We start from the raw sequence: 26,326 nt of genomic DNA on the forward strand, positions 1-26,326 counted from the left end.
GAATTTGGGTGGTGACATCTGTGGTTGCAGGTATACTCTAAACAAAACCCCAAATGCCATCTCTGCCGTAACACCCAAACCTAATATTTACTGAGTACAATCTCCTGCATTGCGTTTTAATTTTTTTTGTGTTAGGCTTGCATTCAGTCAACCGTAAGCCACACCCCTACTTCTGAGCTGCCTGTTGAACCGAAGGTGTGTGATAGGCACACTGCAGGAAAACAAGTATGGCTCCACCAGTCTGCAAGATGTGAGAAAGTGAAAGGACAGGCTTATCTGTGACGCATGGTCCTTGCGGAAACATGCAGAAGTGGAAACTTACAAAAGTGAAAAACAGGGAGTGCCATATCTGCTTCCCCAAAGACGGTCTTCCTCCGCATTCACTCATTATGTAGTTCAGGGTGTGCGCTGGAATCCCAGTTTTATTTTAAGGAGAAAGTTGCATAGTTATATCAATATGGCTAGACAGCAGGTCATTAATACTCATTGTGCAGCAGTGGAAGAACACTGTTTCTCTTTAGACCCTCTGCTGGTCACTGGTAAGGACAACTAGCCGGAGCATTTGAAAAGGAAATACTTCCGCTGGTTGCAGAGACTTAGTGGCCAGGCCATCATCAAGGAAATGCCAGACAAAGGCAGAATCTTCACCCACTTTGGTTAACAAAAGGCAAAGTTTCCAACTTTGCAAGCAAATGTATCGTTTGAACACCCCTACTGTGTGCCATTGTCACCAACTCCTGATTTTGCTCATTTCTGTCACCCGGTTCACTCATCACACTACTTCGTAATTTCTCCCTTTCTGTCATTCAACTCACCAGTTCGCCGCCACCCTTCTCCCTGTCCTCCCCTTTCCAGTATCAATCGCTTCATTCTTTGCGGCACTCTTTACACTTCACATTTGTCTGGATTAACTGCTTCTTGATCCCTTCTTTCCTCTTTAGTTTTACTGTCTATCCATCCCGCTGAACCATTCCACCATTCACTCGTCATTAGAGTAAGTCAAGGACCCGCGCTATACCGCTAATTAGAGCCACTTTAAAGCATTTGCTCAACTGTTCCTTTGGACCCGAAAAAGTTAGTAGCTGAGCAGTTGGTATTATTTATTGAGGGTTTTTAAATCTTACTTGGGGTTGAACGGGCCTTTTATGTAAAAAAACAAAAAAGAAATGTAGGCGATAAAGGTAGCAAACAAAATACAATTTTACATGACTAGTAATTGTTATAGCATCTGTCTATCTACCCTTCTATGTGTCCCTTACTTGTATCTACCAGTAATATGCCATAACCAGCACTCTACCAGGTTTAGCCATTGTCACACTCTGGCTGCCCAAACGATGCCAAGAAAAATAATTATGCCAGGGTGTGCATTACACTGTGGAGGGTACCATTGCGGCTGTCTGCAATATGCCTGGAATTAACACCATTGTGCCATTGCGACCCTTATTCCAGGGAAAGGAACAATGAGTCACACTCATACATCCCTCGTATTCCTAATGTAAGCATTGGAAAAAGCTAATAGGTCTGTCCTTGGCAAGCCTATACAATATGCGAAAAAAATCAACAAACTTATAGAAATAAAAGAGTGGTGCAGGCACACCAACCCTCTTACTAAAGTACACTCCTGTCCAGGTGGCGATGAGCATTTGATGTTTGTTAGAAATGGCATTTCTTGGGTGCTAGGTTATGCACCTAAGCCAGGCAGAACCCACCACTCTAGTCAGGGTAAGGGAGTTACACACCCAAGATAACCCCTGCTCACCCCATTGGTAGCTTGGCAGAGCAGTCAGACTTATCTCAGAGGCAATGTGTAAAGCGCATGCGCAACATACACCCCAATGACACTAGACACACCCCAAAAAAACTCCTCACAAGGTTATATAACAATATCACTGTATTATATATGACACATAGACCATGAATCACTTTCTAGTATGTAAAGCACATTAAACCACATTTACATACATCACTGTGCCAACTAGGCCATTGTCCTAGTCATCACATAGATCATAAATCAATTTGCCACTGACAATCGTCAGAAACATCACAGTGCACTAAAATAAATTCTGGTAAGACTGCACACACCATGAAAACATTATGAAAAGCGCTTTACACCATCACTGTACTTATATCATCCTAATATACAAAATTTCATGAGGACATAAAAATATAGTGGTTTAGAACATAGGAAGAGACTCCCACGTCCCCATACTGGGACTGCCGCAATACTGAATAAGCCCTTGGAATGACCAAATCCACAACGCTCCAGTGACAGGAACACCTGTACACCTACCTCATTAAACACCGTAATCTGAAAGAAACACGTTAGTTATAGATTCCTTCCCTCAGAATTACCCCCAGGCATCAGACTGGATCCGGAAAGTTTTTTCGTCAGCAGTACTTCTGCGCGTCGGAAGGTGGTGTATGTCGGCTCCGCATCCATCAGCGTTGTGGTCGCCGTGACATTGCGGTAGCTACGTAGACGCCGCCCTCGTGTACTGATGTCAGTACTTTCTTTATCCGCGCCAGGTCCGGAGAGAGTGGTACCTCCAGTCACTTTTTGACTGACATTTTCTCTACTTTTGTCGATGTCTTTTTTGAGTCTACGACTGTGTCTGGTGGCTCAGTGGACTAATGTGTCGACTGCAGGGGCCTGTGTTCGACCTCATGGTCACAGGTTCAAATCCTGGCGGGTCCACTCAGCCTTTCATCCATCTGAGGTCGATAAAATGAGTACCATTGAATTGGTTAACAATAAACATCTGTTATTCAGCGCCATGAAACGTCTGGTTGAACACGCGCTTTAAAAAATACATATGTTATGGTGCACGAGGGATACCCGGTTTCAAGGCCTGCGGCTCCTGTCCCCGACTGATATCTGTAACGTATCCGGACCACGTGTGTCTCTTTTGCCTGGAACGCGACCACGACCCAAAGTCGTACTCCGACTGCCGGTCAATGGCGCCGAAGACATTGCGGGAGCAGTCTTGAAAACTGCTTTAGAGCAGTCGGTCGGCTCCATCACCACTCGTCCAAGTCATCGAAGTCTTCGCACTCTGGGTCTGGTTAGTTGAAGCACAAAAAGAAGTCGAGGAAGCATTGTGGCTCTTCGACTTCTCCCTGTCGGTCGGCTGATGCGACGAGGGATGCGGGCGGTGCCCCTCCCTCGCGCACCCAGAGCTCAAGGAGTCTACTCCGGCTTCCCTCCCTTTCTGAGACCCGGTGCGACTCCAGCCCAACTTTGTACGTTCTACGAAGCGATGCATGCCATCTTTGGGTGACCCAAACCTGCTGGCGTGTCTTCAGGGGCCCAGCGGACTCGGTTGGTTGGCCTGGGCCTTCTCCAATCTCTGCTCTGGCCACGGCGCCTTAGGTCCCCCTTGGATCAAGGCCTGGATCAAGATCCGCGCCGGTTGACATCATAACACCTCCACCGGCGCCGCTTCCTCCGGCACCACAACCGACGCAGGTCATGTCCCCAGCCGGCGTCGACCCCAGCCTCCATCCCGATGTGGACCCGGAGCCGGACCGGCGTCGCTGGATCCGGCGCAAGAGGGTTATTGTGCCCCTGTTCATTCCTGGGTCCCTTTTTGGCCAGATTGGCAACCTGAGGATGAGGAAGAGGTCTTGAAACATCTCCTGACCGTGGCATGTTTTCTCCTCCTGCCGTGGCTATGGAGGAGGAAGCGTCAAACACAGAGCTGTTGCGTAGGGTGGCCGAGGCCCTCAACCTCGAGCTTCCTACGGTGGCAATCAGGACTAACCTCCTGACAGAGGTGCTTCAGCCGGCAGCGAGTTCTTTGGAGCCTCTGCTGCCGTTCAATGAGGCCCTTACTGACGTCCTTTTGGGCACATGGTCCAGGCCCAAATGGGGGTGTCCGTGGATAGGATGATTGCCCGACGCCAGCGCCCTAGCAGTGCTCACCCAGGCTGTCGCTGCCGGAAGGGTTGCGGCGAAGTTTACCATCCGTTGTGGGCTGGACATCGCCGACGCTCTGGGCAGGACCATTTCAACATCAGTAGCCCTTCGACGCTACGCCTGGATGAGATCGACTGGCTTTTCAGTGGATATCCAGAACAGCTTGATGGACATGCCCTTTGATGGGTGCCGCCTTTTTGGCGACAAAGCAGACAATGCCCTAGAGCGTTTCAAGGAGTCAAGGCTACAGCCAAGTCCTTGGCCTCTCCACCCATCCTGCGCAGTCTGCTTTTTGCCCCGCTATGTCCCTCCCAGACCCACAGGCTGCATCAGGTTACCCAACCTTTGTGCGGCCGGGGACAACAGTCGTGGTTCCGGGAGCCAGCGGGCGGGGCCAGTCCACTAACCCCCCTCTGCAGCAGCCTCCAAACCTTCCTCGTCTGACATTTCAGGCCCATTAAACGCCAGTGAGCGTCAGTATTCGCCATCACCGCACCCACTGATGCACCATCACGTCAGACAGGTGGGTTTTGCAGATAGTCCGAAGGGGCTACTCTTTCCCCTTAGAGGCTATCCCTCCGGCCATGCCACCGCAATACCACTGCATGTTGGAGGATCATCTGGCCCTTCTCCAGCAGGAAGTTACAGCTCTTATGGCCAAGGGAGCCATCGAGCGTGTTCCTGTCCCAGAAGTAGGTTGTGGTTGTTACTCCCACTACTTTCTGGTTCCCAAGAAGGACAAGTGCCTGCGTCCTATCTTGGATCTCAGAGATGTCAACCATTTCCTCCGGAAGGAGAAGTTGAAGATGTTGACGCTCGCTCAGGTCTTGTCCGCTCTCAACCCAGAAGACTGGATGGTAGCATTGGACTTGCAGAATGCTTATTTTCACATCCCCGTCCTGCCGGCCCACCGGCGTTACCTGCGGTTCACTGTAGGCCACGAGCATTTTCAGTTTACCGTGCTCCGCTTTGGCCTTACCAGCACCCCTCGGGTGTTCACGAAAGTGATGGCAGTGGTGGCAGCTCATCTTCGCAGATCAGGGGTTCCAGTCTTCCCCTATCTCGACGACTGGCTATTGAAGGCAGGCTCACCCCAGGCTGTCTTCTCCCACCTCCAGACTACGGCCGACCCCTTGCATTTGCTGGGGTTCTCTATCAACGTGCCGAAGTCGCACCTGATTCCCTCTCAGAAGCTCCTCCTCATCGGAGCGGTTCTGGACACGATGCGGTTTCAGGTTTATCCTCCTGAACAGTGAGTCCGTGATATTTGGGCTATGATTCCGATCTTTCAGCCTCTGTCCGGGTTTCGGTCAGGATGACCCTGAGGCTGCAGGGCCTCATGGCCTCCTGCATCCCGCTGGTCGATCATGCCAGGTGGCATATGTGGGCTCTGCAGTGGGACCTGAAGTTCCAGTGAGCGACGCTTTCCATCGCGAGTGAAGTTGCGGCCTATACCTCTTCTGCCCAGAGTGCTGAAGAAGATAAGGTGCAACCGGGCCCAAGTCATTCTTGCGGCTCCGGATTAGGCACGGAGAGTCTGGTATCCCAAGCTGCTCAACATGGCCATTGATCCTCCGACCCGTCAGCCTCTACGGGATAATCTTCTGTCACAGCAACTGGGGACGGTCCTCGACCCGAACCTGTCCAGCCTCCACCTCCTAGCTTGGAGATTGACGTCATTCAACCTGCCTCCCGAAGTCTGTGATGTAATTTTTGCAGCCAGGTGTCCCTCCACTAAGACGTTATACCCCTGCCGGTGGAACAAATTTGTGGCATGGAGCACAGCAAAGGCTGTGGATCCCCTCTCTGCCCCTCTTTCTGAGGTTCTTTTGTTCCTTCTTTCTTTGGCCCAGCAGGGCTCGGGCACTATCAATGGCTATCTCTCGGCCATCTCTGCCTTCCTTCGGCTCCCCGATCAGCCTTCTCATTTAAAGTCTCCAGTGGTAAATCGCTTCTCGAAAGGCATAACTCATCTCTTTCCTCCTATTCCTTTTGTTATGCCTCAGTGGGGCTTGAACCTAGTTTTAACTTCTTGAATGTGCGCAACCTTTGAGCCGCTTCACAACTGTCCTCTGAGGCTCTTAAATCTCAAAACTGCTTTCCTCGTGGCCATCACCGCTTCCACGGGTGAGTGAGCTCCAGGCGCTTTCTTCTAAACCTCGTTTTCTATCTGTGCATCCGGATAAAGTTGTCCTCAGGACTCGTCCATCCTTCCTACCCAAGGTTGTCACTGCCTTCCACATTGGGCAGACCATCATTTGTCCACCCTCTTTCCGCCTCTGCATCCTTCGAAGCAGGAAGAGAGGGTCCACCGTCTGGACCCAAAACGTGTGCTTTCCTTTTATTTGGATTGCACCAAACTGTTCCGGGTGGATGACCAGCTCTTTGGGTACGTGGGCGCCAAGAAAGGTCGGGCCATACACAAACTATCTCCCGATGAGTTGTTTTGTGTATCAAAGCCTATTATTCTTTGGCAAAGAAGGAGCTTCCAGTGGGGCTGCGCGCCCTTTCCACCAGGGCGACGGCGGCAACCACTGCTCTGGGACGAGGCGTTCCTCTGAATGACATCTGTCAGGCAGCTACGTGGGCTACATTGCACACTTTTACGAAGCACTACTGTCTTGACGGTCCAGTCCGGAGACATGGCTTCTTCTGCCGTTCTGTTCTCCAGGACTTTCTGGTGTGATCTTGGTTCGCAGACCCACCTCCGGGTTGGTATTGCTCTGGTATCTATTCTAAGGTAAAGGAATCTATAACTAACGTGTTTCTTTCAGATGGACAAGTTACTTACCTTCGGTAACGTTATATCTGTAAGATACATTAGTTATTTATAGAGTAATTACTGCCCCACCCATCCTCCCCGTTCTGCAAACTGATTTCCAGGGTTAAGGTTATCCTTTCAGCGCCCTAGTTTTGTGCACCAGTGGTCAGTGTCTTGCATGGCTCTGCGTTTCTGGAGCGGAAAGTCATGTACAGAACTGACGTCCGCGCGCAAGGGCGGCGTTTAAGTAGCTACTGCGACATCATCCAGGCGACCACAACACCATTGACGGACGCAGAGCCGACCGACACCACCTTCCGACACGCAGAGGTACTGCTGACAAAAAAACTTTCCGGAGCCAGTCTGATGCCTGGGGGTAATTCTAAGGTAAGGAATCTATAACTAACTAATATTTCTTACAGATATATCGTTACCGAAGGTAAGTAACTTGTTTGTTGCGTGTATTGCTAAAAATGGCACTCCCATATAGATCAACTGTGGCCCCTCTGGACCGAGGAGGCAATTGTGACTCTTTTGCACCCCCTCCCGGTGTGTCGTGAGGGTAGGGCGCACACACTGCAGGAAGGGCGGGGGACCTCACTCTTGTCTTCTGCCTATGTAAACTTAAGGAAGTGCAGACGCCGGTGAACGCCCAGTGCCGCTGCTGCCGGCAAAGGAAATTCAGTATTGTAAAAAGAAATGCTGCCCTGGCAAGCGTCCGGACAGGGGAAGGGATGGACTACCTCCCTTGGCGGGGTGACCTCTCAGGGCTCCCGGCGTATGGCCAGGCTCACCCGGTCTGTTCAGGGCAGCTGCCCACTACCAATTTGGCCAATTGCTGTACCAGGTGAATGGAGCTGCGCGGGCTCTCGCCGGTCAGGCCACACGAATGCTCTCCCCATTGTCTCAGGGGCTGGAGAATCTGCTCCTTTCTGCCATGTGTGGCCCGTCTGCTTTCAGTCGGTGGCATCCGGAACTCCAGGCAGCTGCGTTGGTGGCCTGGCAATGCCGGTGCTTCCCTGACAATGCAGCCTTGTGCTCCAGGGAATCGGGCCCGGCCACACTCTGCTTTGGCTGATTGCGAGGCAGCGCCTGGCAGTCCGACAGCCACTCTTTTTCCTGCCCTCTCTTAGGCCCAGACACGCAGGCTCCTTGTTGTTATATAAATGAAGTGCTCACAATGAGCTGCAAGGCCCAGAAATGAGGCACGAGAAGCGCTCAACATGTGCCGCTTGTGGGGTACAACCACAAGGAAAAATTAGGCTCTCACCCTGCGCTTCCGTCTGGGCATACATAGGTGAAGAACACAGAGCGTTTCTTTTCTTCTCTACTCTACAGTGGGTGTCTGCTGCTGGATTAATTAACAGTAGTATTGCTCACAAATGATTTAAGATCAGGGGGTTCTAAAAATTCCATTAACTTTCATGGACATGCCTCTTTCACTTTCCTAACTACTGTTCGCATGTAATTGGTCCAACAAGTGGTGTCTGTGGTTTGGAGCACATTTATAGCTCCATGTATAAACAACCATCAATGCACACGCTGTACATAGCACTGCTCCACTCTATGCTACACAGTTCCATCTGCAACAAAGCCATGCCGCTCTACACAACTGCATTCAACTCTACGCTACGACATTCTGCGCAGTGCTACACAGTGCCACTCCACAACTCCGCTCCGCGCAATGCAACTCCGTTCCCTGCAATGCCACTCTGTGCAATGCCGCTCAGCTCCGCGCAATGCCGCTCCGCTCCAAGCATTGCCACTCCGCTCCAAGCATTGCCACTCCGCTCCAGGCAATGCCACTCCGCTCCAGGCAATGCCACTCCGCTCCAGGCAATGCCACTCTGCTTTATGCAATGCTACTGCTTGCAGCTGCACTCCACTCTAAGTCACGCCACTCCATACAGCTGCACGCCACTCCACCCAATGCCATTCCACACAATTGCACACCATTCTATGACACACCATGCTGCTCTACACCATTCCACCCTTTCAACGTCGCTCCCCTCCACGCAATGCCACGTCACTCACGCAACTTCAGAACACTTCGCTTTATGCCCCTTTACACCAATAACTTTTAGCGATACTAAATAGCAGGGACACTTGTTTTTCACAACCACCAGCCCGTTTAATCTGTGTAGTCCAGAGTCTAAATCTAACTCGAGCAAGATTGCCAATGCCTAGTGCTGCCTTTGTTAAGCTGGATAGAATGACCTCCGGTTAACCTAATATCTGTGGGCTGTGCACTCCGAAGCTTTAAATCTATTATGCATGTTAACGTCATTGTCCATGTCTGGCGCCCACTGCAGTGCTTGTCGCAGATGAGGCATAACGGGTGCAGCATAATTAATTTTTTGGCCCAGAAAGTCTGTGCTGGTGTGGCCATCTCAGCTGAGGTGTCTCCCTCAGAGTCAGAGGCACATCCTCGTCAAAAGGGACACGTTTATGAACTGTTTACAATGTAACTTCATTGATGACCTGTACGCATATTCAGAGGTTGGGAGCACTATCTCAGTATCACTCAGCACCAATGTAGCTCCACCTGAGCACCACCTCAACATCACTCAGTACCAGCACAGCACCACTCTAGCACCCCCTGAGCATCAGCACAGCACCAGTGCAACACCACCTCATCACCAACTCCACAACACTTAATACCACCTCACCATTACTCAGCAATAGAACAGCACCACCTCAGCAGCAGTGCAGCACCACCTCAGCACCACTACAGCACCAATCAGCATCACTCAGCGCCACTTTAGCACCAATCAGCGTCACTCAGCACCACTTCAGCAGCAGCACCTGAGCATCACTCAACAGCACCTGTCCACCACCACAATACCAGCACAATACCACCTCCGCATCAGACAGCCCAAGTGCAGCACCACCTCCATCTCTCTCGCAATCACATGCACTCGCACACACACAATATCCTGCGCTCTCTCTTGGTTCTCTTTCACCCGTTGTCCTTCCTGTGGGTATCATTCTTTCTATTCTATTAGTCTCCTCTCGTACTAATTAATTCTGTCTTTCTCACCTATTTATTTCTTCCACCTTACACGCACCCTTTTTACCTCAGTGTTTAATTCTCTATCTCTGGCCTCAATGCATCTATATATAATATTTTATACAGATTTCAGACTCTATCCTTACAATTTCTAATGTGCCCCGTTGTCATAAGTGCAGTCTCCCCATGGGGGCACATGTTGATTCTCCCCTTGTATCAGCCTGCTGCTCGTGTTGTAATTCAGGTACTATTTCACAACCTTCACACTCCCATTTTTTATACCCCCCTCCCCGCAATAACCAAAATAAAGGCTATAACAAACAAACAGAACATGCAGGAAGAAATCCAGTATGTTAAGCAATACCCCGTCTGCAGTGAACCTCCTGATAAGTGGGTGTGTGCAGAAATTATTAATAATGTCCTGCATGGCTAAACATATATAAGGGCCGAAAGGCAAACACATAGATACAATACATTTTCATTTACATTGCAAATAGCTCTAACTCTCCCAAATACTAGGCCTATTGCATTGCAAATGCTTGCTTCATATCCATTTGAGAAGTCTAGCAGTATAGGCGCAGCTACCACATTCGAATAACAGTTAATTGCCTCAAGCTCATCCCTGCCAAGTCAGAAACTTTGCTTTCCTTTAAGTCTCAGAGGCCTGGCAGAGCAAATTGTAGATTTCATGTATGGAAGCTTGCCCTAAACCTGCATCATTTATAAGAAGTGTGGATGTCTATTTTGCATGATAAAACTTCTATAGACGCCGTAGTGTCAGCTATGACAAACCATTGCTTTTTATATCTTATGTAATGCAGAGGATGTGCACAGGTCTGTCCTAGTTTTTGTTATTTAGATATTCATGTATAGTATGTCTGTTAATATTAATTGCTCTTGCATTTAAATAATTAAAAAAGAAGTTATTAACCTTTAAAACATTAGAAAGGCCACAGTTCGCTTATTTCTCCATTTCAGTAGAAGCAACTCAATAGGAATTTTATTTTGTACAAGTTACATCTATTGGCGAATAGATCAATACATTACAAGATAGCTTTCTATGCATATGTAGTAAAAATTGCTTCTTTAGGCTGCACACTCTATAGCGTATTTTATTTCTTCTTGCTGTAAATCAGAAGGTAACCTTTGGCATACTGTGGCTATGGCCTTTTTAGCTTGCACAAATTTCACTTTGCAACTGGCAAATTTGGAATATTGCCTTTAGATTGCCATTAAAACAAAGATTGAATTTGATACCTGTAGTAAAAATACTTCTTCACTTTTGGTCCATAAAATATTTAACACTGGTCATCTAAGGGTGCCTCTTTACTTATTTTAGCCCTCACCTACCGGTTCGTAAATTGTGAGCTGCATTTCACAGATTGTTATTCGTGCTCATTTTTAGGTCGAGCCTAGAGGTAGCGAGCATACGCTGCTCTGCTAGGCATGCCGTATTCAGAATACAGCTTCAAGGACCTCCCATTTTCCGATTGGCTCTGGTTAGTGCTTTCAGTAAATGCCCGATTTTTATTTGTGGACATGCATAATCAGTCGCGCCTTTTGGACTTTCGGAGACTGCACCTGTTACTGTCCCCATACTTTTTGATTTACTTGTAGCATTTTTGGTGCAGTCTTCTTTTCTTTTTTCTTTAGGTCAACTCATCCCTTCAGTTGTGTTCTGCCACCGCCCTTGTCAAACTCCTCCGTTGGTGGCCATTTTTTGCACTGCGATTCTTCCTCGTTATCAGACCCAGCGTAAGCTGACCGCCGTTCCTTAGTCGAGACCTGAACCTGGTTCGCCAGGTCCGAAGTCGGATGCTTTAGAGGTTTTGCCACAACCTCTTTCCTGTCAAATATATCCAAATGTATATGCAGGCAAATTAACATATCCCTTCATATCTACACATTACAAAATGTTACTTTAATTGTTTACTCATGGCGCTTACAATGCCTTTCAGTAACTTTACACTTTGCTTCAGGAACTCATCCGTCCTTTATGTTCATGCCACTTTTCTTCCTTTATAATGGCTAGCACAATGGCAGCCATCATGAACGCCAGCGCAGATGCTGAAAATAAACTACAGTCAATTTCGTCATGTGAGCAAGTCTTTTTGGGTCTCCTTGCTACTTTGGATTCTCTTCGCATGTTGTGGGGAGTACCATTTTTCCTTGCTCATACACAGCAACAGAAACAAAAGCGGTCTTCTACACTCCGCTTTTAGGCATCTGTACCACGGTTCTTTAAACGCACACAGTCTTTGAAGCAGGGTAGCACAGACGGATTTGAGGGGATGCCATCTCTCACAGTGCTCTTCAGTCTGTTGTCCAGAGGCCCGCTCTGAGGCCTACTCTTGGCCTGATGTGGAGGTGGTGTGGCCGTTCTTACGGCTGCAGGCTTCCCGACCACTCTCAATGGTGTCTGCACAGCCTGAATCAGCCTGCACCGCAGAGCGAGCTCGTGCTGTGCCTGCAGCATCTCACCCACCCCCTGCTGTGTGCACACATGATCCCCTTCACACACCATTCACTAAGTAAGAGAGGAAAAACACATTGCCAGAGTTGTGGATCCACAGCGCAGGGTGGAGGGACTGGGCGCTCTCAGCACACTGTGCCTGATGAGACTGAGAACCAGTCTAACCTCCTGTGATGTTTTGCTTGTGAAGAGTGCTCACTATTTAGCACCTGTACTTAAGAGTCGTGCACCATAATCTACTGTATGATGTACAACGATATGTTTACATACAAAGGCGCATACATACATTGTCATATGTATATACAATTCTGTCCACACATACCATTCGCACAAATCTACAAAATAGTACTTACGGAAAGCAAACATACAGAAGCTCATACACAATCTAGTACAATATTTCAAACAATCGCGCATATTCAGTTACCACACCGTCACACAACACCTGTCGCATACACCCACCTCCGCCATAAATGATATACAAGACATAAAATTACAGACCTCAGTCACCGACCTAACACAATTAAATAACATGCATCCCCTATCTAGTGCCTAGATCCGCACCAGCATGGTTACCACCTGCATTACATCTGTTCTTTAGCAAAATGGACAATAATACGATTATTTTGACTATTGTTGTGTAACTGCACCCAGCTCTAATTTGTTGCGCTGTGCATGACATATGGCACTCCCAACCTCTCCTTGCCCTAGGTGCTTTTCCATGCAGTACATCTCCCCTTGGTGTTCAGGAAGTGGCGGAGATCAAGTCAGATATAAGCAGGCATTTTTTTCTGGGTGAGCCAAGGGTGCATTTGGGTGGGCCACTGCGGGCTCGATTTGTCGCATATATGTCTGGGCAGGCCTGCTTCAGGGCACTCTATCTCATCTTAGTCTTACAAGGCCCAGTAAAACACACTCTTTTCCAAATCTCTCTCTAAATATTATCACTCTCAAAACATGTTTTTTCCATGTCATGTTCCTTTGATGGGAAGAGGAGGTTTCTGGGGTGGGAGTATCAGGCAAGTGACACTTCTCGGGCTCCCTTTATGCGAGCCTTCAGGGAGAAACCCTGTTCATTACTACCTCCACCTGACCACAGACTCTGCAATGCACTTACTCCCTTACAGGCTTGATTATACACTACTCCTCTCTAGTGCACGTTATCTCACCGCTGACCTTGGGCCCCAGCCCCATATCAGGCACCAATTTCATTTTTCCTAGTAAAAACATTAGTAAAATCACCTTCAAACTTAAAACATTGAATATAGCAGTAAATATAATTAGCACACACTTTAAAGTACGTTCCACTGTAGCCCTTATGACCTAACTGCTAATTAAATAAAAACATGAAGGCTGACAGGGCAGGCTCTTAATGCTGATGTGAAAGTCTTTTTTAGTCTCGCACCAATAACCTCTTTCTCTGTAAAACCTTTACTACCACCTTCCAACAGTGCCCCTCATCTCTCCATTGCTCCCCTATTGACCTCCTTGGATTCCCTCACTGCCACACTCCACAAGTGCCCCTCATCTCCCCATAGCCCCTCCCCCTCAAGACCTCCTCCTCTGATTCCCTCACTGCCACCCTCCGCCAGTGCCCCTCATCTCTCTGTAGCCCCTCCCCGTCATGGCCTCCTCCTCAGACTCCCTCACTATCACCCTCCACCAGTGCCCCTCATCTCTCCCTAGCTCCCCCTCCACCCCATGACCTCTTCCTCGGATTCCCTCACTTTCACCCTCCAACAGTGCCCCTCATCCTCACGTAGCCACTCTCTCATATGCATTTCATTTGTTGTATAGTGCTACTCATATCAGTGTAGTGTGTGTCAGTACCTTACACCACACACCCGTTATACAGAGACAAATCATACAAGTATGTAAATCAGTCTACAGAGAATGTCACATAAGACAATGAGGATTACAAGGTGTAGGAATCACATGTCATCCATACTGGTGGGCAGTATATTTTAAGAGGGTTTGGTCTGGGGAAACACAACCTTAGGATTTAAAGAGTATTCCATGGGGGTCAGCTTTACTTATAAAATTGTATATCTGCCCAAAAATACTTATTTTAGCAACATTAGAATAATGAGACTGAGGAAGTTCTAACTATATCGTAAAACAAAAAAAGCGAAGTTCTAACTACACCATTCATGTTTGTATGCAGCTCTTTGGTGACAGTTCATTGGTTACTGTCCTATGTTAGGATTGTAACTTCTGAACTGCAAGTAACACAAGGATCTCTGTGACAAAGGCAGTAACCCACTGAGCTTCCACATAAAATACAGTTCATCTGCATTTAAAAACTACTAACCGACAAATTATTGCTCTCCAGCAGGATCATTAATCACCAGCGTTATCTGGGCATTTTGTATTGTCTTATTGTTGTACTGCATCAGCCATGATAATGATAAAAACTGGTCAAATGAAGCACACACAAAATATGTGTCCTGCTGGGACTGTGCAGATTTAAAAAAGAAAACCAAATAGTAGCATGTTCTCTTACCTACTCCATAAAACAAATGTTGTCACAGCCTGATGTTATAATCAGCTACAGGGGTCAGGAAAGGTGAATAGGGATAAACAAACTTCTTTTCTCCTGGGCTGCATAGAAAAAGAAATATCCACACCGCAGAACAGTAGGCAAAGGTGACCCTTGCCAAAGAAAGGATTTGTCCGTTTTCATGTAAATGGTATTTTAAAGACCTGTGAAGTACTCTGGTGCAGCTGCGATAATCTCAAAAATTGTGTGCGCGCCCGGGAAGCTGTCTCAGCCCGGCACACACACACACACACACACACACACAGACAGCCCTTTGAGTCCAATGCTGTTGCGCGCCTGCTCTCAAGCCTTCACTGGAGGGCCAAGGCTCATGTTTGGGTGGGCCTGGCCCTCCCGCTAGAACTGCCCTGGATATAAGCGTACCACTTCCAGAAAACTCGGACTGCCCCCAGTTTTATATGAGCTAGTTAACACTTTGACGCTATTATTCTTTTGGTTGAATATGCATCTTGAGGTGTTAAATTGCCATGTACTGTATGTTAACCAACGAGCACGCTCATGCATGCAGTCATATATTCAAACACTTATGGCAGGATTCACAAAGATGCCGCAGTGTCTGACTCTTATAGTATTCCAGACTTACTCCTGAATTTCAAGAGTAAGCCAGTACTTAGCGCGGCATGGCTAAACACTTTAAGGTCCAAAAGGAGAGACCTATTGGCTTTGCTAGTGCTTGTTAAGTTAGTAATTTGGGACAGCAGAGGCTTTCTAGTCGGGTGTGTGGCACTCAGGAACAGTCGCATCCACTCTCTTCAAGATGAAGGAAACCTGATGCAGTTTAGGATAAACCTTAAAACGGAGCTTTCAATACCACCTTTAAATAGCCTGTTTTTCTGATGTCACTGATGCAAGCTATAGGGTCAATATACCTTTAGAGGAAATGTAGCGCTTTCGAAGTGTCCTCTCGGATAGTCCATGCTCATTCGCTGTAGATATTAGTATATTACGGTCTATAACAAGCTTGACAGGCCACATTTGCTAACCCAGATGCACATCTCAGTGAGAATGGAAGTACATCACGAGAACTAAATGAGATTCAAGTAATGTTGCGGGAAACCCCAGTGGGCTACTTGGCTAGCTGCAGTTTCTGCAATTTAAATGCAGGGTATCGAAGGCTTACAGTTTTGCAGGAGAGTTATGGCTAGTGTGTCTGGTGCCCGTCCGAGCAGAACTCCCTTTATTGAACTCAGAGTGCTAAAAAGGCTGAGTTTGCCCTCAAGGTGTTCTGCAGCCTGTGAAGGTGCAGCATTACCCGCCCACACAGCTTCAATTGTGAATGGACTGCAGCAATTTAGTGTTTCATATTCCTTCTCAGTTGAACACTTTAAAATCCATGTAGACATTGTAGTTTGAAGCGGACATTTGCGATGATCCCAGTCGCATCATTTAGTCCTGGGACGGCAACCCATAAAAGTTGGTCTGATGCAAAAACAACATCTTTTTAATAAATTAATGCAGAGATGTAGTTGGACTTATTGTAGTTTTAAAACGTTGCTTTCAAAGGCCCACGAAGGGTAATCTTTATTATTACATTCTACAAAAATGTTTAAATCGTCTACCACTAATGCTAAAACGCACTTTTTCAGTGTTTAGTGCTAAACTTGGGTGAGCAGAAGCAAGCTGTATAGTTTCAGGCTGCGTTTTGGAGAATCATCAGTCTGTTGGTGGACAGCCATTCACAGTAGGAAAGAACAGAGCTGGCGGCACTGTTAGTGCTCACTCCATGTACCCCAAAGCTCGGACCACGCACTACATACTAAATAGGCCAATCCCACTACCTTGACTGGTAAGCGTGAAACCCAGCATTTTGCAGAAAGCACTTTTAAAATTGCAGTGTGTTAATGAGCCGTGCTAATTCAAGTAAAGCACCATAGAAAGGCGAGAGAACGAAGAGGCAGCGGGTTGAGCAGGCCAGGTGTTAATTTCAGTCTCTAAACTTTCGACGGAACCGACGAGAAAAGATATTAATGATTCTTCCAGCCTACTGGGTGCCCGCGCAGATGTAAATTCTTCTGATGTTCAAATCAAAATAAAAAAACATATTAGGAAGATGTAAGCATGTGAAATCCAGCGTTGGACATCTTCAGAACTCTGGGCTACTCCTTATGGTTTGGCAATTTGGCAGCTCTACTCCTTTTCTTCCAGAGGCTCTGAATTTAGTGCTGCTTCTGACAAAGCCTGTGTCCTCAATTGCGCTGACCTCCGTGTGTTCGGCACCACCTACGATACCATCATCCGTGCATACAATGCTGGAACAGAAATATTCCTCAGGGCAGATTTCAGAACTGTCTTCAAAACCCTCGAACCTGATGGCTATTATCCCAGCCAAAATAAATATAGGACGTGTTTTGGTGGAAGAGGCAAGTGCCCTGTTTTGTCAGCTAACCTTTAGTACACAACCTTCCTATTGCCTAGACATTTGCCCACAACGAGCAACTCTTTGGATCCTAGTCTCGCCCAACAAAGATAATGACTGTAGAGAGGGGGAATGATTTAGAGGCTGATAAACTCCTTCACCAGTATTAGATCATTCATAGATTCACATGTTTAAAATAATTCCCCGTGGTCGAGCTGGAAGTCTCATGGTGAATGTAGTGCATACTATTATTTTTTGGGGGATGCGGTTTGTTTCGTGAGGGCACCTTTAAGTGGTTAGTATTAAGGCTTGCGCTAAGAAAGCCGTGAGTGGGCCGCAGCTATATTATTTGTTTCCCACTGTAATAGGATATAGTAGAGGATGCCAGTTTGTGTTATGAGTCTTAAACTGGCTGAAATCAGAATGAGCGCAAGTCAGGAGGAAAAATGGGTGCCTCCTCCTCCCCTCCAGGTACAAAGCAGCAGTTGCAATTCTTCTGTGGTGCCTTACCCACCTCGTTGATCTCTACATTGTCCCCAAACCCCAATGTGCCCCCTAATAGCAGCATACTAAAAAACATAGCCTGCAAAAACTGAAAAACAGTCACCTTGTTATCCTGTTCACATCCTTTAAAAATAACTAAACTTCAACCAATCAGATTGCAATATCCTGATCACCACTCCCCTTAGAACAGTGGTGGCTCCTCCGCTATGACGGAGGAGCGTCACCCCACTGCTTTCAAGCAGTGCGAGAAGAGGCAACATAACATGAAAATAACTTTGTGGGATGGAGGGTGGGTGGGCTGCTCTGTTCATGGAGCAAGGCGGGGCGAAGTGGTTTGCCACAAAGCAGTCGAGCCGCCCAAAACAGTCATGCACACTTCCCTGTTCTCTATGCAGGCTGCATTACAGCCTGCATGGAGAACATGCCCACCCCTGCAGCCCCAGGCTGGGCGCCGTGTCACGGCACTCAGACCAGTCACAACGCCTACTTCCTGTTCTTGGAAGCGGACTCAGGAGAGTAGGAGCAGAGAAGAAGCGGGACCCGGCCTTGAGGTAAGCAGTAAGTTTTCTTTAAAAATTTCTAAACCCCGCTCCAATCCACGGCCCTCGCTCTTCCCCCCCCCCCCCCCCCCCCCCACTCATTGAGCCCCACCCATTGAGCCATGCCGGCCGCCCTTGTCTCAGAGGCTACCATACTTTAGATTATCAATCACATCATGTGAAGAGTCTCCCTGAGCTCTGCTCAGTCCACTTAAGGAAAATCTGAAACTCTTCCATGTTTTCAATTTAAACTAACTTCTTGTGACATCATTTGTTCTGAACTCTGATAGAACATCTTGTCATATACATCAAAAATATTCTCTTCAGATTTTCCCGTACTTGTGAGAAGCAGAGGCTTCCTTCTGAAGATTCACACTAAGACTGTATTTACTGCCTTCACCCCTCTCATAAGATAAAGGACTGTAAGAGCTGCAGCGTCTTTTCACAAAGAATTTGAAAAATAGAGAGAATAGGTTACTTCTCTAGTTTCAAAAGATCAAGCCAAGGAAAAACCTGCCTCGGAGGAAGAGAGCAAAGGTACCTCAGAAAAGGATTTTTTTTAAAGCTCAGAAAAGAGAGCATTCTGAAGGCTTTTCATTAAAGCATTGGTTTGAAACATATTCTGATACGGAACCTCCAAAGAAAGTATTAAAGAGTTCTGAGGAGAGGTCTTCAAGAGGGGAAAGGTGTGGCACAGCACCAGAGTAGCTGACTCCTGAGTGCGGGGATCATGGTTCGATCCTCGACCTCAGCTCACCACCATATGGCTCTAGGCAATAGCTCACTTCATCTCTCTGAATGGCACCCAGCGGCATTAAAACCTTAAGGGGTGATATGTTTGTGCTTTACAAATATGGATTATTATTACAAATATGGATTATTCAAGAGGTTAAATCCCATTGTTTGCGGTCTGACACCATCAAAGTAAGAAAATGTTGTTTACACAGCTCATATGCCAAGAGCTGAACCACCCACTTAAGATATATTTTGTGCTAACTAAACATCGTTGTTGGATTAACCATCAACAGAGTTATTATTACTCCATTGATGGTAGTAACTACTTTTTTTTAATTTATTTTTATTGATTCAACATAATGTGCATGTGACAGTAGTTCAATATTGTATGTACAACCATAGTAACAACCACATTGACAACATCAACAATGGCATTATTGACTATCACGTCAATGATTACTTCACCACCGTCAACCCCATCTGCATTAACTTCGCTGGGGCTTCTGTCGAAAAATAAGCCTTCAGCTTCACCATCAATAACACCATCGATGAAGACTCAATAAATTACACTGATCACAGAAAAAGGTATTCCAATATCATTGCTTCCTGAGCACACGTCGCCAAGTAAGATGTCCCTGCTGAATGTTTAAGACTGAAGATGATATGGGGGACTTTGGTCTTACTTGTAGCCCAACTTGGCTTAATGTTAAATATCAGAATAATAGCGAATAAGAGTATATGCAAGGTGAATGTACATTTCCATATCAGTCAGACAGACAACTGTCAGGTCACAAAGTAAGACCAATAGAGTACTTGGGCGAATATGACCCAAATCAACCCATGATGCAATACCTGGAGTAAATTATGAAAACCCCTAGAGCTTAAGTTAAGGACATGTACCTCATGTTGGCTAACTATTACAAGAGGTTTCCATTATCTACAAAAACAAGGTCACCACAGCAGCGGTCTTTGCCTATGTAATCACCTATATTGTAGACAAGACGCTGCCACCTACCCCTTCTATACATCCTACTTTTGCATCCCCAAGCCAACCACCTCAACTCTTCCAGCAAGAATTGCCTACAAATAGTGATGATGCCTGTTCTGATAAGGACTGTGAGGAAAGGGGTGCAAGGTGACGTATCTCAAGACGAAAGCTCTGAAAGGACGATTTTCTTGCACACGTTTTCCTTCCAGCTACTCCACAACCAGCAGACTCCACCAGACGATATCAGAGTTTTTCATGCTGTAGTGGAATAAGCATCTAAAAAAATTAGATTTAGGAATTCCAGTCAAGCAAGCCTGTTTTCTTTGCTACTTCAAGAAATCTGCTCGTAAATCAGTGAAAACTGTCTTGATTGTGGATTTAGTTTGGAGTGAAAGCTAAAAGTTGATTAAATAAAATATACGGTGCCGGACGAGTCACCTGCCGGTCTCATGTGCCATCTACAGGTTAAGTCCGTAAAATACAGGCTGCGCAAAGATCATCTTGAAGCCCTACTATTCCCTACTCTACTTTACTAGGGGGGATCTTCACAAGCCGTGAGGTGAACGGCCAACGCGCACAGCCTCGCAGCGCTCAGCGCACAGCTCCCTAGCGCTCCAGCGCCCTACCACCGCCGTGAGGGGAACGGCTAGCGCTACCTACAACTACAACTCCCAGGTGCCCCGGCGGCGGGAGTGACGCCGCACGAGCGCCCGGAGGCGCTTCAAAGAACGGAACGCCCCTCGCACCCGCGAGTCGCGCACAGGAGCCGCCCGGGAGAAGCCCGGGACAAGGGCGGGCCGTCTAAGGCCGTCCAAGGACGACCAGGGACGGGACGGGCCACATCATTAACACCATGGGTAAGCGTAAACTTGTTACTTCACTGACCGGAGAAGCCAAGGCCAAGGTCCCAAAATACACAACCAGCATAATTACTTATCTGACTTCCAAAGTGGACGAGCTATCCACTCAGATTGCTGTGTCTGAACGTGCCCTGGGCTTGGAAAACACATCTGGAAGCATTAGTACTACAACTACAACTTCCTCGCCCATTAGTTGTGTTCCACTGGAGCCGAGGGTCATAATTGAACCATGCCGGACGAACTTGGCACAGACTCCCACAGTTTTGCCCTCCCCCGAACTTCCTATTACTGTCACACCTGTCATTTCTCCTAACATTGAGGCGATGGGAGGGAAGGAACACACGGCTATTTGTCAATCTGGGGGACAAGGAGCTACATATATCTCCGAGGAGGGTCTTACGTTGCTTTTGGAAAAACTTTTTTCTGATAGACTAGAATCCGCCTTAATCCAGATTGCAACGGACATTACTGAGACGCTAAAGGACTGTGTTAAAAATTTCCTGAACAAATGTGAACGTATAAATGATTTCTTGCTTAGCCAGGCCCTGGCTTTAGTACCAATAGAAATTGATCCCCCGAGTATCCCAGTAATTAATACACCGGTAGAAATATCTGTGCCCGTTAAAGGGAAAGTTGTTAATGGGAGATATACGCCCCTGCCACAAACGGTGCCTAACCATGTTCTACTGGAAAAGCCATTAGCTTTACCAGGAGAGCTGTTGGGCAGGACACCTCCAGTGCACCTACCCCCCGATGCAACACCTCTTGTAGCTGTACTGGTTAACGTTCCCAAATTAGATGCGGGGGTGGTAGAACATCAGGCAACCCTGCGGAACCTTACGGAAAAATGGTGCAATGCAAACTGCACGGGTGAAAGTGATATTGCTGCCAATATTTTGATGTGCAGAAGGGTTAACTGGGTTGGCAGAACTAAAAAGTGTGTGGCTGGTGACTGTGTTATAGTTAATTTTAAATCCCGGGATGTCACAAGCCGCCTCTTTTGGGATGCTTCCCCTCTAGACCCATTAGGCAAGGGTGTGCGTGCCATGCCATTAGGTTTTTTCTACCCACCTCCACCCAGGCCAACTGGCAGTAGGTATGTTTGGCCACAGCCAAATAACACCAACAGGCTTTATGGCAAACAAAATCTCCCTTCGCAAGGGAATGAATGGGCGACCAAGAAATCAGGGGGCGGTGGTGTAGCCACTTCTGCAATACACACACACGCAGAAAACCTGCCACTCACAAATAGATTTGCTGCTCTTGTTAACCAAGAAGATATGGACTGACTAGAGCCTAAGCAAATAAAACTGCCAGTGAATGGTCAGGTTGACCCCATTAACATCCCTACTCCTTGTAACATTGTTTACACCCCCACTTCCTGTAATGTTGCATCTAATGAAGGGGAGGCGTTAACGGAGGGGGGCATTAGAAGAGCGAAGATTTTGTCCTGGAACATTGCGGGCTTACGCGCCAAACAGAACGACCCAATCTGGCTGGGTAAGCTAAAAGAATACGATATAGTGGCTATGCAGGAGACATGGGCAAGGGATAACTCCTTCTGGCTGGATGGTTACTCCTCATTCTTTGTTAAAGCACAGTGTACCTCGGTGGGTAGAGACATAGGTGGCCTGATGTTTTTGGTGTCTCTTAAAATAGCTGGGAGTGTGAGGGAAATTCCAGGTTCCGCAAACTATTTTCAGTTCTTAGAGATCCGCCACCCAGATAAAAACAAGATAGTACTTATTAATTGCTATAACTCCCTGCACGGCGGTCCCCAAAATTTTGTTTTAGAGAGTTTAAGTTCATTTATAACTGATTACATGTCAAAACAAACCACTTTTGTGCAAATCATTTTAATGGGTGATTTTAATGTTCACTTGTGCGAATCATATTGCCAGACTAAAGATTTCAATGGGCCTGATCTCACGACTCCCCCCCACTTTGAGCATAGTCCGAAGGGCATAGCTATGGAACTTTTGTTATCAGCAAACGATTTGTATGAACCTGGCTTTTCTGACCCAAAGGACTGGGTGGTCACATATAATGCAAGGGGCAGTGAGTCTATTATTGATTATATCTTTGTGTCCCCAGGGCTACTCCGCTATGTGCACTTTTATAATGCTATTGTAAGTGGATTCAGTGACCACAATCCGGTGTGCCTAACTTTGGATGGGTTGCTTGGACTACTCAAGGGGGTTATGTTGGCCACTTCTGTGAGGCACGTAAAGAGCAAAGACCAGGGGAGGCGATTAAAATGGAGCAAAGTTTGTCCAGAAGACTTTTCGTATCTTGTTGAACACGAGATGATGGCGGAAATTCAGACCTGCAGGGACCCTGCCAGGGGGGATAAAGAGACTATTGCTGCCTTTGAGGTTATTTGCTCGAGGGTGAAAGAAGAACTTACACTTAGTCCTAAAAGGGGTCCTGCCCCAGTCTCCGGTTGGTTCGACCACTCCTGTTCTAAAGCTCACTCCGCATTGATAGCAGCGCTAAAACATTCCCCTAGAAACAAGCTAGTGGTAGCGCAGCTAAGGAAAAAATATGCTGAGGTGGTAAAGATACGTAAAAAAGCAGTAAAAGAAGAAGCCTGGGACGCATTAATGGACTCAACCACCCTGAGACATAGCTCTAAATTTTGGTCCATAATAAACAGCCCTATATTTGCCCAAACATGCAACACAGATCTGGAGGCAAATATACCAGAACAAGAGTGGCTTAATCATTTTTCAGTTATCTATGGAAGCAATCAAGTTTATGAAACTTTTTGTATACCTCCCTACTTTGATATGCAATCCATGGTAGTTTTTACTGAAAATGAAGTCAAGGTCGCGATAAGTGGGTCCGCTAAGAATAAAGCCCCGGGACCCGACGGTGTCCCTCTGGACTTATACAAATCAAATCCAGAGATGTGGGCAACTATACTTACAAATGTTTTTAACTGTGTACTTAAAGGGGGATTCCCTAACACCTGGGCATGTTCAATCATTGTGCCAATTTTTAAAAAAGGAGTAAGAAGTGACCCTAAATGCTACCGCCCCATATCCTTGCTGGATTCCTCTATGAAGATCCTGGGCAAAGTACTGTTGGCAAAAATTAATAAGTGGACATTAGAGAATGATATTTTGTCCAATGCCCAGTATGGATTCCGGTCAGGTAGAGGGACTGAGGACCAATGCCTGAACCTGCACATGATAATTTCCAAATATACGAAGGCAAAAAAGGGGGCAATTTTTGTTGCTTATATGGACCTGTCCACAGCGTTCGATTTAGTGAATAGAGCTAAGCTGTGGGGCATGTTATTAAAAATGGGACTGGATCCTCCTTCGGTCCACTTCTTGGCTGAACTCCACAAGGATTTAAAGGCTTCCATCAGAATGGATCAAGAGGGACATTGTACAGCATGGTTTAAATCTGGCAGGGGTATGCGGCAAGGCTGCATCCTTGCCCCTATGCTGTTCACTTTATACATAAACTCTCTGGAAAAAAATTTGCTGGCTGCATCTGTGGACACACCACGTGCAGGAGACTCTCAAATCCCAGTGCTCCTGTACGCGGATGATGCCGCCCTAATAGCTAGGACACATCTGGGCCTCCAGAGACTTCTTGATGCATTCAGTGATTTTATGTCTTCCCTTGACCTTGTGGTCAATAACGCCAAATCTCATGTTATGGTTTTTGGGGCAGCAAAAAATAACACTAGATCTTTTTACTGTAAAGGGGAAGTGATCACTAACGTTAAAGTTTTCACTTACCTCGGTGTAATTTTTGATATCAAGGGCAGTTGGATCCCGCAGATAACAGCAAAGACCAAAGCAGTAAGGAGCTCTGTTAATGCTATTCTGAGCTTCTCAAAGAGACTTGGGGGGGAAACCAAGTGGTGCACTGCTAGCTTTGTATAGGGCAAAATCACTGGCTATAGCTAGGTACGGAGCTGGGATATGGGGATATGTAAAAACTGAAACCATCCAAACAGAGGTAAATAAGTTCTTCTGTTCAATATTAGGACTCCCCTTTTCAACACCCACCTTCTCCGTCCATCAGGAGCTTGGAGTAGGATACATTACTGATATCCTCTCCATGGCACCCATTCTTTTGTGGATAAGAATCTGGATAAATGAAAATTTAGGCCTTAACCACAAAATTCTGATGGATTGTTTAAAACTTGACAAATACAAAGACATTCCTTGGCTGGCGTACATACACAAGTGCTCTGTAGAACTTAGATGTCCGGAGATTTTCTCCTCCCCGCTTGACCTAAGAAAAGCAGATCTAGCTTGGGTCAAGGAAAACTTTCATAAACTTAAGTCCTTGGAGAGTGAACAAGTCCAGTTAACAAAACCCATGGTCAGAGCACATTATATGACAATCACTTGTGTAGCTATCCAACCATATCTTGTCTTAGTTAACATTCCGTTCCACAGGTGGCTCCTGGTTAAGTTTAGATTCAACCAGATTTATTTGATACTCTGTGACAGACAGGGATGGTTTAAGCCTGAGGATGTGCCTGTATGCAAATGCGATAATTTTACCACACAAGACAATATGCACCTTATGTTATTCTGCCCTTTTTATCATGTACCTAGGCAAAAGTATTTGTTACCGTTGTTGAAAGAGAAAGCATTTACGCAAGCAAAACCTGGTCTTCTGTTTTTACAAATGCTTGATTCACCATTGGTAATGTTTAGTGTAGCAAATTACCTTGTTGCCGCTGTGCGGATTAGGAAGAGGAAATTACAAACTCAGTAGTGGGGTCAGTGAAGAACGTGGTATATATTGCTTTTTTTGCACATGATGACAGCTTATTTGCACATGATGAGTCCATTTTAATCTGATTGTTTTATTGTTTTTAATTGTAATGTACTGTATGAAATATTTTTTACTGTAATTGGATTGTTTTTAATTGCTGTAGTATGCTTTTATGATTTTTAACAAAATCGAATAAAGTGGTTTTTGACTTGACTTGACTTTGACTAGGCATGGAAGAAATATGATTGGGCTAAACACAAAAAAGGCTCCCTGGTATGGCAGCAGCCACTGTGAGGGTCTTTGGTAGTTATGACCGGCAGATGTGGTCAGACATTAGTGCTTATCTCAACCCTTTGCCAGAAGGCAAAAAACATTATTTATGGGGGGAAAGGGTTTAGTATGAAATAACAGACTGCACAATGGATATTGCATCCACAGGGTAAGTCAGCTTGCAGGTGCTGTCGTTCTTCTATGGCAAGGTTGGCTAAATCGACATATTTCAGGCCAGAGGCCCAGAATAAGAACTTAGACATGCCCGTGATGGAGAAGCGCTCCTTAGTAAGCATGTGGACCATGCTCTTCTGTCACTAAAGACTGATATGGATACGGCTAGATCTCTTGGTGTCTTACAGCAAAGATGATACTGATTCTTCCTTGAAGCCAGGGGTTGAGGTCAATTTATATTTAGAAGAGGATATCCGGATTAAAGATATCACCCTTGTCAGCTTCCACAAAGTACTACTGGGAGCAGTATACTCAACATAAATAAAGGGCTCCTCCATCCTCTGTTTCCATGAAACAAACCCTTCGAAAAAAGCCAAGGGCCCAATCTAAGGACTCCACCAAAAAACAAAGACAAACCAAGACTGACAGCCATA

The 26,326-nt window shown here is 46.4% G+C and overlaps 1 protein-coding gene across 1 annotated transcript in view; it reads left to right on the top strand.

The window, feature by feature from the left end:
* Positions 1–26,326, top strand: part of CTDP1 (CTD phosphatase 1) — a 936,891-nt gene that overhangs the window by 885,757 nt on the left and 24,808 nt on the right. The window lies entirely within an intron of this gene.

The sequence above is a fragment of the Lissotriton vulgaris genome, chromosome 4_1, assembly GCF_964263255.1.
Source record: "Lissotriton vulgaris chromosome 4_1, aLisVul1.2, whole genome shotgun sequence".
Taxonomy (NCBI): domain Eukaryota; kingdom Metazoa; phylum Chordata; class Amphibia; order Caudata; family Salamandridae; genus Lissotriton; species Lissotriton vulgaris.